The sequence below is a fragment of the Humulus lupulus genome, chromosome 2 (assembly GCF_963169125.1).
Source record: "Humulus lupulus chromosome 2, drHumLupu1.1, whole genome shotgun sequence".
Taxonomy (NCBI): Eukaryota; Viridiplantae; Streptophyta; class Magnoliopsida; order Rosales; family Cannabaceae; genus Humulus; species Humulus lupulus.
Window position 1 is genome coordinate 129,789,645 of NC_084794.1, and position 9,397 is coordinate 129,799,041.

Below are 9,397 nucleotides of genomic sequence, written 5' to 3' on the forward strand. Positions count from 1 at the left end.
AGATGGGAGCTGATGGCCTCAATGCCCAACCTCCATTGGAAGGAGAGGGAAGTTGTGCCCCTCTCCAAGATGATTATGGGGCTTAGAGTGATGAGTACCTGAAGGCAGGTACCTTCCTCCCACTAGATCAGTACTTCGTAGATTTCCTAAACTACATCAGACTGGCTCCATTCCAGCTCTTGCCAAACTCATACACACTTTTAGCAGGGTTAAAATATCGGTTTCTGAGGCATGAGTGGGTGGTCCCCACTCTAGCAGATATTATGTATTTCTTCTGTCTCTAGGCCAGTCCCGAGCAGAAGGGGCAAGGTGACGGTTTTTACTACCTCACTCATTTTCCCAACTCAGCCTCTCCCATCGACCTCCCCAGCCACCCAAATGACTATAAAGACTTGTTCTTTATGTCAAATGGGTTCAAGAACAGCGAGTAGTGATACTCCAACCACCCTCATAAGTCTTCTATCTTTATGAATTCAGCAAGTGAACTTTCTTATCACTTTCACACTTTTTTTTTTGTTTAAGTATTCTAACTAAGTTCATTCTTTGTGCAACTATATTCACGAGGACAGGGAAACCTGAGACCCTTGGGGGGTCAATATGAGACTTTATGTAGTCTTCCTCTGAGGGAGAAAGACTTCCTTCAGGTTATGAATGATGCCACCATGGTGGCCTGCAACCTGATCAGCAAGGGCCAAATGCTGGCTGTCAGGACCTGAGCTCCTCTTCCTATTATTCCCGAGCTCCCCCTCCTCAAGAAGCCTTGCCGGACAATGAAGACATCGAGGAGGAAGAAGACTTGGCACCGTTGGTGCGCAAAAGGCAAGCTCTTGAAGATAATTAGGGGCCTGATCCAGAGCGGGCTGCGTCTGGGGCAGCAGCCAACCCCTCTAGCCAAGGTAACCCATATAGAGAGTTACATCGGGCTGCTGCTAGTTTTAGGCTAGTTCGCTTCAATGTCAACCAGCATGTTAGTCGCCACCCTACCAGGACCTAAACACAATGCTCCTTCAATGTGTGGATCATTTGGTGGTACGCTATGACCACAGCTACCTACAATGTACCATTGTGGTTGACAATAATTTCCATTTTAGGTCCTCCATTTTTTAGGAGTATAAGACAAACCGTAGGTCCTGGCCTTCCCTGCGTCGGGGTATATACGCTCCTAGTTTTAGGGACTATGTAGATGAATCCAGCCTCGAAGAAGTACCTGAACCCCCTAGGACCTAGAAAGTAATAATTTTATACTCTCCCCCACCTCGTTAATCCAAGAGTTAAAGGTTATGCCAAGCCCAATCCATAACTCCAAGCTGATCGTAGTAGATTCCTCTCCTAGCTCAAAGGGTAGGGTTCTTGCTCTTTTTCTTGTTTGTACATTACTTTTACTAATTATTCCTTATATCTGAATCTTCTGCTCATTCTTTTTCAGGCGAAGAGATGTAGCTGCCAGATGCCTCGGGTTTGAGGGGTACCTTTAAGGCCAGTGGGGTCGGAGCTGGTCCTGTGGTGAAGAGCGCCAAACTAGCAAAGAAACAAACTGCCAAGACTGGGGCTTCCACCGAGTCTTCTATTAAAGACAAAGGTGCCACCTCTACTAGGGAGCAGCCACAAAAGACTCTCCCCTCAGCTCCAGTGATAACAATCACGATTCTCCAAGTTCCACCTCCTCTTCCTCGGCATGTACCTCCCTCAATTCCTCAAGTTATCCAAGGCGAGGCTCCCACCATCCATATCCCTATTAAGCCACTCAACCTAGCTAGGGTCACAGAGCAATTTCAGGGTACTGTGTACGAGATGGTGAGACATATGGTTGGCCATGCCTACAGAGCTAATGCCAAAAACCTGAGGGCTATGGAGGAGCATACTCCTAAGGACATCCTCGAATCTTCTATGGGGATGAACCTCACTGTGAGTCCTCATTCTTCTAACTTTTCTTTTTCTTTTCTCCGTAGTTTTTTTTAAACTAATCTTGACTTACCTTATCCTTCTGCAGTCTGTTTTGGTTCAACTCCGAGGAATTGCTCAGGTGAAAGCTAGGGATGAGGAGCTCCAAGGCGCCTGAGCACCACCCAAGAGGCGAGCAGTCTGCCAAAGCCACCCTGGATTCCTCCCAGGAGAGTGAGCGGTCTATAAAGGCTGCCCTGACTGCTTCCCAGGAAGGCGAGCGGGTTGCCAAGAATCAGGTCGCAGAAGTGAGTCGTCGACTGTACCAAGTGCAGGCCGATAATGAGGGACTTAGAAAGAAACTTGATGAGGTCGAGGCCAGAGCCAAAGAGGAAGCTGTGGAATCATCGATTCAAATGGAGGAGATGCTTTACCGTTGTTGGGCTTTCAACCGAAGCTTCTAACGCTGCTAAGGGAGATGGCGAGGAGGTGACCTCTTCTGAGCGAGTCATCAAACCCCAGTGATTTATTATTTTTGTTTTTTCTTTATGCTTCTATAATTAATTCCCTTGGGACCCAAACAATTCCTTCAGGCTCAGGTCGAGGTTTTTTCTCCTTCAGATAACAATATATTTTTGAATCTATATCTAACTTGTGATCTATTTTTGTTCCCCTCAGTCTATTGTTTTCTCATGTTTGTGAATCTGTAGATTCTTGTACATTCAAAATCTTAGGGGTTGTCTTTAGATCAAGATAGATTTTATCAATATCTTAGTTGTATCCAAGATTTTTCTTACTTAATGGCATCATACCTGTTAAGAATTAGGCTGTGGACCTGGTCACATCTAGGGTTTTATAATAATCTTAATAACATTGTACCCGTTAGGAATCAAGTCTCAGACCTGGTCATATCTTGGGATTTTAGTAGGCTTAATAGCATTGTACCTATTAGGAATCAAGCCTTGGACCTGGTTATATCCAATGGTTTTTTATTTTTAGAAATTTCTCAAAATTAGTTCGTGTTCGGAATGTTGAAAACCCGAGCTTTAAAAAGTCGTTGAATTATCAATTTTTCCATACTCTAAGTTTAAAAACTCTCTTCGGTTAAGTGCCCCCTAAGCAACCAGAACTTATAAATGCTCTAGGTTGCTTTTACAAAGTGAGCTCATGATAACAAAATGATAAAATTGATTACTTAATAATCCAACTGTTATTACACTGAAATAGCTTTTATAAACAAGCCTTACATAAATGGTAACTCTTAAAACATTAAAGACAACAAAATTATTGATAATACTTTTTTAGGTGTAGGGCATTCAAGGTCCGCGGGGCTATTTCTCCACTTAGTTAGGCTGGCTTGAAAGTCCCTTCACGTAGGATCGCCACGATCTGATATGGTCCTTCCCAGTTCGTCCTTAACACATCATCCTTGGGATCTTTAGTTGCTAAAAAGACCCTTTGGAGAACCAGATCGTCGAATCTGAGTCTGCGTCCTTTCACTTTTGAATTGAAATAACGAGTGATATATATTGGTAATGGTGGAGCTGTAATTGTGATGCCTCTCATTTTTCTTTGATTAGATCGAGGGATGCACTAAGTAGCTCATGGTTATGATCCTGATCACAAGTATTTTGTCTATGGGTCGTCACCAGCGCCTCAATTGGGAGCATAACCTCACTTCCAAAGGTCAGGGAAAATGGGGTATGTCCCATGGATGTTCGATGTGAGGTCCGATAGGCCCAGAGTACTTGTGGAAGCTACTCAGGCCATAAACCCTTGGCTTCTTCTAATCATTTCTTCAAGCTCGCCTTCAAGGTCTTGTTTACGGCCTCAACTTGCCCATTGGCCTGTGGGTATGCTACCGATGAGAAACTCTTGGTTATTCCATATTTTTCACAAAAGTATGTGAAGAGATCGCTATCGAACTGAGTTCTGCTATCTAATACAATCTTTTTTGAGAGTCCAAATTGACATATAATATTCTTCACAACAAATTCCAGGACTCTCTTCAAGGTGATGGTTGCCAAAGGTTTAGCCTCTACCCACTTCGTGAAGTAATCGATGGCGACAACAGCATAAAGAACTCCTCCTTTTCCTGTCAAAAAAGAACCAATTAAGTCAATTCCCCATGCTGCAAACAACCAAGGGGATGAGATCATGGTTAGCTCGACGCGAGTAGCTCGGGCAACTATGGCGAAGCGTTGGCATTTTTCACACTTCTGCACATATGAGATTGATTCCTTTGTTAGCGTGGGCCAAAAATAGCCCTATCTCAATACCTTTAGAACTAGGTTTTCCCCCCAGCATGGTCTCTGCAGAAGCCTTCGTGTATTTCTTGCAAAATAGTCTGCGCTTCCTCGGGCAGAACACTTTGCAGGAGGGGTAGCGAATGCCCTCGTCGATATAGGATCCCTTCAACCATATTATACTGTGGGGGTCATCCAGGTTGGTTTTATGTCAATCATTCCGACTTCAACCATTTCTATTGTTATACTCGGGCTTTCCAAGAACTCCATCAAAACTACATTCAGTGTATCTGCCTCTTTGGTGGTAGTAAGTTGAGCCAGAGCATCAGCGTTGGAATTCTTCTCGTAGGGTACTTGCTCGACGGAGCTAAACTCGAACTCAACTAAGTCGGCTGCCATCTTGGTACCTCAAGCTTAGTATTCCCCCTATATATGACTGACTGCGACTTGAATCACTATAACATTGGATGGCCTTCACGATTAGCTCTTTCGCCACCCTAAGCCCTGTAAATAAGGCCTCATATTCAACTTCGTTGTTGGATGCTTCGAATCCGAACCTAAGAGCTATATGGAATCGATGCCCTTCAGGTGAGATTAAGATTATCCCAGCTCCCAATCAATTTTCATTAGATGATCCATCAACGAAGATTTTCCATAACTACTGCACCGGCCCCTTTATCAGCTAGTCTTGAAAACTTGTGCACTTGACCACAAAATCAGCAAGGTCCTTGCTCTTGATTGTTGCCTGTGGCATATAAAATATCTCAAACTGGCTAAGTTTGATGTTCCATTTTAATAGACCTCCCGACATTTTAGGTTTTTGCAAAACCTGCCTTAAAGGTTAGTATTTTATGACGTGAATAAAATGGGTCTGAAAGTATGGCCTGAGCTTCCTTGAAGCCAAAATGAGACAGAACGTGAGCTTTTTTATCAATGGGTACTGTGATTCAGCTCCGAGAAGTATTTTCCTTACATAATACACGAGTTTCTGTGCCTGATTTTCTTCTCGAATGAACACATCACTGACTGCATTTTTTGTCATGGCCAGATATAGAAACAGACATTCTCTGAACGTCAGCTTTGATAGTATGGAGGGTTCAGTTAGATGTGCTTCAACATCCAGGTTCTTCTTTAGAAATTCGACCAGCTCCTTTTTCCTTTCAGCTTCAACATTTTTTCCAACTTTTACAACTCTTGAAGGTAATTCTAGATTGATATGTATCTCCTCGAGCTCTTTTATTGCTTTGAGCTCAGATCTATCTTCACCTACTTGCAGATCAATGTCATCCCGTTGGGCGACCTCGTCATCCCGTTCTCGGGGTTCTTCCGTCCCACGGGTATTTTTCATTACCCAAGACTCCTCACCTCCTTCACCTATGACCATTGCCTGCTGCCCGGGTTGTGATTTTCCCTTCATAGCAATACTGTAGCATTCTTTGGCGGTGATCTGGTCTCCTCTTACAGTGCATATCCCTGAGGTTGAGGGGAACTGTAGAAATAGTGATAGCATATGTGTAAATATCTAGGGTGTGTTGTACAGCTAAGCATAGGCTGTAATATCTATTTCTTTCCTTTTTTAGCTATCTTGTACATTGTAATTTGCCTATACATTGGCCTTTCTATTCTTCAATAAAATCAAATTAGAAGAATTAATCCCAAAAACCTACATGGTATCAAAGCATTTGTAGTCCAAAATTAGGAAATATTTCCAATTTTTTTTTTTGTCATTTCTTAAAAAAATTAGGGTTTCGTTCTTTGAGGCTCAAACTTAGAAATCTTTTTTAGAGTTGTCTTATAATCTCACCTCCAGCCCAGAAAGCTTGCCCCACCTTCGATCGGAAAAACCCAAAATCCCAGGGTCTAGAAGAGTGGCGCGTGAGTCACACACGCCGCCACACTCCTCAGTGTCCTCTCCCACACGCACGCATGTAGGTGCGTGACAGCACTGCCAGCCACCTTTCTCTGGCGTCTTCCTCCTCGGCACTTCCTATTGTGGCTGTGACTCTTCATCTCGGGTTCTCCCACCATTTCATCAAAGAGTTGCATTTTTGTGCTATGTTTTCCCATCTATCTTGAGTTCATAAACATCTTTTTTTCCGATGCCCACTCTTTTCTCTGCTGCCCATTCATCATGAAAATCCAATATCCAAATTTCATGGCTGCTCCATTTCCACCAATCAATCTCATAAATTTATTTCAACTTCATGAGATCCCTCTACGAACCTACTATCACAAATTCAACCACATCTCAAAGGAACAAAGTTTTCCACCTCTCAAAACACCTCCGAACCCTCTTCGACATTTTCTGTAGCAGCCACGACCACATACAATTGAGGAAAATGAAAGTATAATGTGTCATCAAGGTTCTTCATCTCACACATTTACTGCATCCGCCAACAAAGGTCTTTGGATAATGGATTCAGGGGCATCCGACAACATGACGGGTGATTTACAAGTCTTCACCACCTTCAAACATTGTGCTCATTGCCCCACAATCAAAATTTCTAATGGATCCCCCTCAAAAGTGATGGGGATTGGTTATGTAAAATTATCAGATGATCTTCTCCTTTCATTTGTTCTATTTGTCCCTAAATTAAGTTGCAATCTTCTCTCAATAAGTAAACTCACAAGAGACTTGAATTGTGTGACTAAATTCTATCCAAATTTTTGTGAATTTCAAGTTGTGGGCTCGACGAAGGTAATTGGAAGTGGTGAAATGCATGATGGGCTCTATATTCTCAACGATTCTCCCAAAAGTAAACAAGTTTACAAATCAAGTTGTGGTAACCATTTAAATTTTGTTTCTCATTTTGTGTCTGTTTCGAATGACAATCGTATCATGTTATGGCATTTTCACCTTGGACATCCAAATTTTTGTTATCTTGAAAAACTCTTTTCCTCAGTTATTTATCCACAAACGACCAAAAAAATTTCATTGTGAAGCATGTCAACTTGCTAAACACACTCGAAACTCTTATCCTAGTTTTTCTTACAAACCTTCTTCAATGATACACAGTGATATTTGGGGACCCTCATGGATAACAAACATCAATGGATCTAGATGGTTCATTTCCCTTATCGATGATCACACTAGGACAACATGGAGTTTTCCCATGAAAGAAAAAATCATAAACTGCTTCTATCTTTCAAAATTTCCATTCCATGATTCAAAATCAATTCAACCAAAAAATCCAAATTCTGAAAATTGACAATGGGGAGGAATATCTTAACTCCATTCTTGGTCCATACTTGTTAGAGCAAGGGATTTTTCATATTAGCTCATGTGTTGATACTCCACGGAAAAATGGGGTGGCTGAGAGAAAAAATAGACATCTTCTTGAAGTTTCTAGATCAATCATGTTTTCAAATCATGTTCCTAAACAATTTTGGGGGGATGTCGTACTCATAACCACCTATCTCATAAATTGTATGCCTAGCCGCGTACTACAATTCAAAACCCCAAGAAATCCATTACTCAAAATATTCCCTCATATCTCAACTTTCTCCTCAAACTTCCACCCAAAGTCTTCAATTGTACTGCTTTTGTCCATATTTATGATCACAAAAGAACAAAGCTTGATCCAAAGTCTCACAAATGTCTCTTCATTGGCTATTCCAGCACTCAAAAGGGATACAAATTGTTACTCCCCAGTTACAAAGAGGGTTTATAACACTATGGATGTCAACTTTTGTGAACACCAATCCTTCTTTCCCAAACCTGGTATTCATGGGGAGCATTCAACGGAATATCAGCTTTGGGAAGCTCTTCAGGATCATCAAGCTGCATTTCTACAACCCAATGTCTTCACACATGAACATCATCAAACTGCTCAACCCTTACCTGAGTTGTCACAGACAATTGGTTCTCCCTTGCCTTCTTCTTTGCCTATCCAACCAAATCTCAGCCCAGAAAACACATCCAGCCCATCCTCCTCACTTTCTATAGTTAGTCCGACCTTATTTTTCACTGATGAAAATCCAAACACTCTCTCAAACATACTGCCACTTCAAACTCAAGCAAAATTTGATATAGGTAACAAAGAACTTCGTGTTTATAGCAGGAGAAAAGCTGGGAATATAGAGGTCAACATGCAATACAAGGACTGTTAAAACACTCAATCGAGCTCTTGCGACCTTGAAAATCATGAAGGTAAGGATTCAATGACTCATGAGTTAGTTTCGCCTACTATTGATGACATTAACCTGCCTATTTCTCTTTGAAAGGATGTTAGAACTTGTACTAATCACCCAATCGAGAAATATGTTGCCTATGGGAAACTAACACCTATGTACCGAGCCTTTGTCTCTTCCCTTGATCTTATTCAGATTCCTACATCATTTATGAGGCCTTGAAAGATCCTAAATGGAATATTGCAGTCGATGAAGAAATCAATGCTCTTGAGAAAAATGGTACTTGGGTTCTCACAGAGTTACCTCAAGGAAAGCAGACAGTTGGTTGTAAGTGGATTTCCACTGTCAAGTATACCTCAGATGGGAGTATCAACAGATTCAAGGCTCAGTTGGTCGCGAAAGGGTTCACTCAATCATACGGTTTTGACTATCAGGAGACCTTTGCTCCCGCCGCCAAGCTTAATATAGTAAGAGTTTGTTATCACTTGCTGTAAATTGTGATTGGCCCTTATATCAGTTTCATATGAAAAATGCCTTCTTGAATGGGGAACTCGAAGAAGAAGTCTATGGAAATTCCTCCAGTGATGAAAAAATACTCCAGTGGTCGAGTAGTGTGCAAACTTCTCAAATCTCTTTATGGCTTGAAATAGTCACCTATGGCATGGTTTATTAGATTTTCAAAGTCAGTTATTAAACATGGATATACTCAAAGTCAAGCTGATCATAGCCTCTTTGTTAAGTTCTTTTCAATAGGAAAGCTGGCAATTTTCATTGTCTATGTGGATGACATAATCCTAACTGGAGACGATTCATGTTAAATTTTAGATCTCAAAAGACTTCTTGCCTCAGAGTTTGAAATTAAAGATTTAGGACCACTCAAATCCTTTCTTGGAATGGAAGTAGCATGATCCAAAGATGGAATTGCCACACCTAGCGCAGGGGCTCTACATCGCAAACCCAGAATTCTAGATTATGTTTTCTACAACTTAAATCCACAGATCTCATCTCAAATGCATTCCAAGTCAAAAATTGAGTCCCAAATTCATTATAACACATCTCAAACAACATCAAAACACTAAGAATTCAACATAACTTCAATTAGAACTCAAATAGAGATTTGGGGTCTCACAACCCCTCTC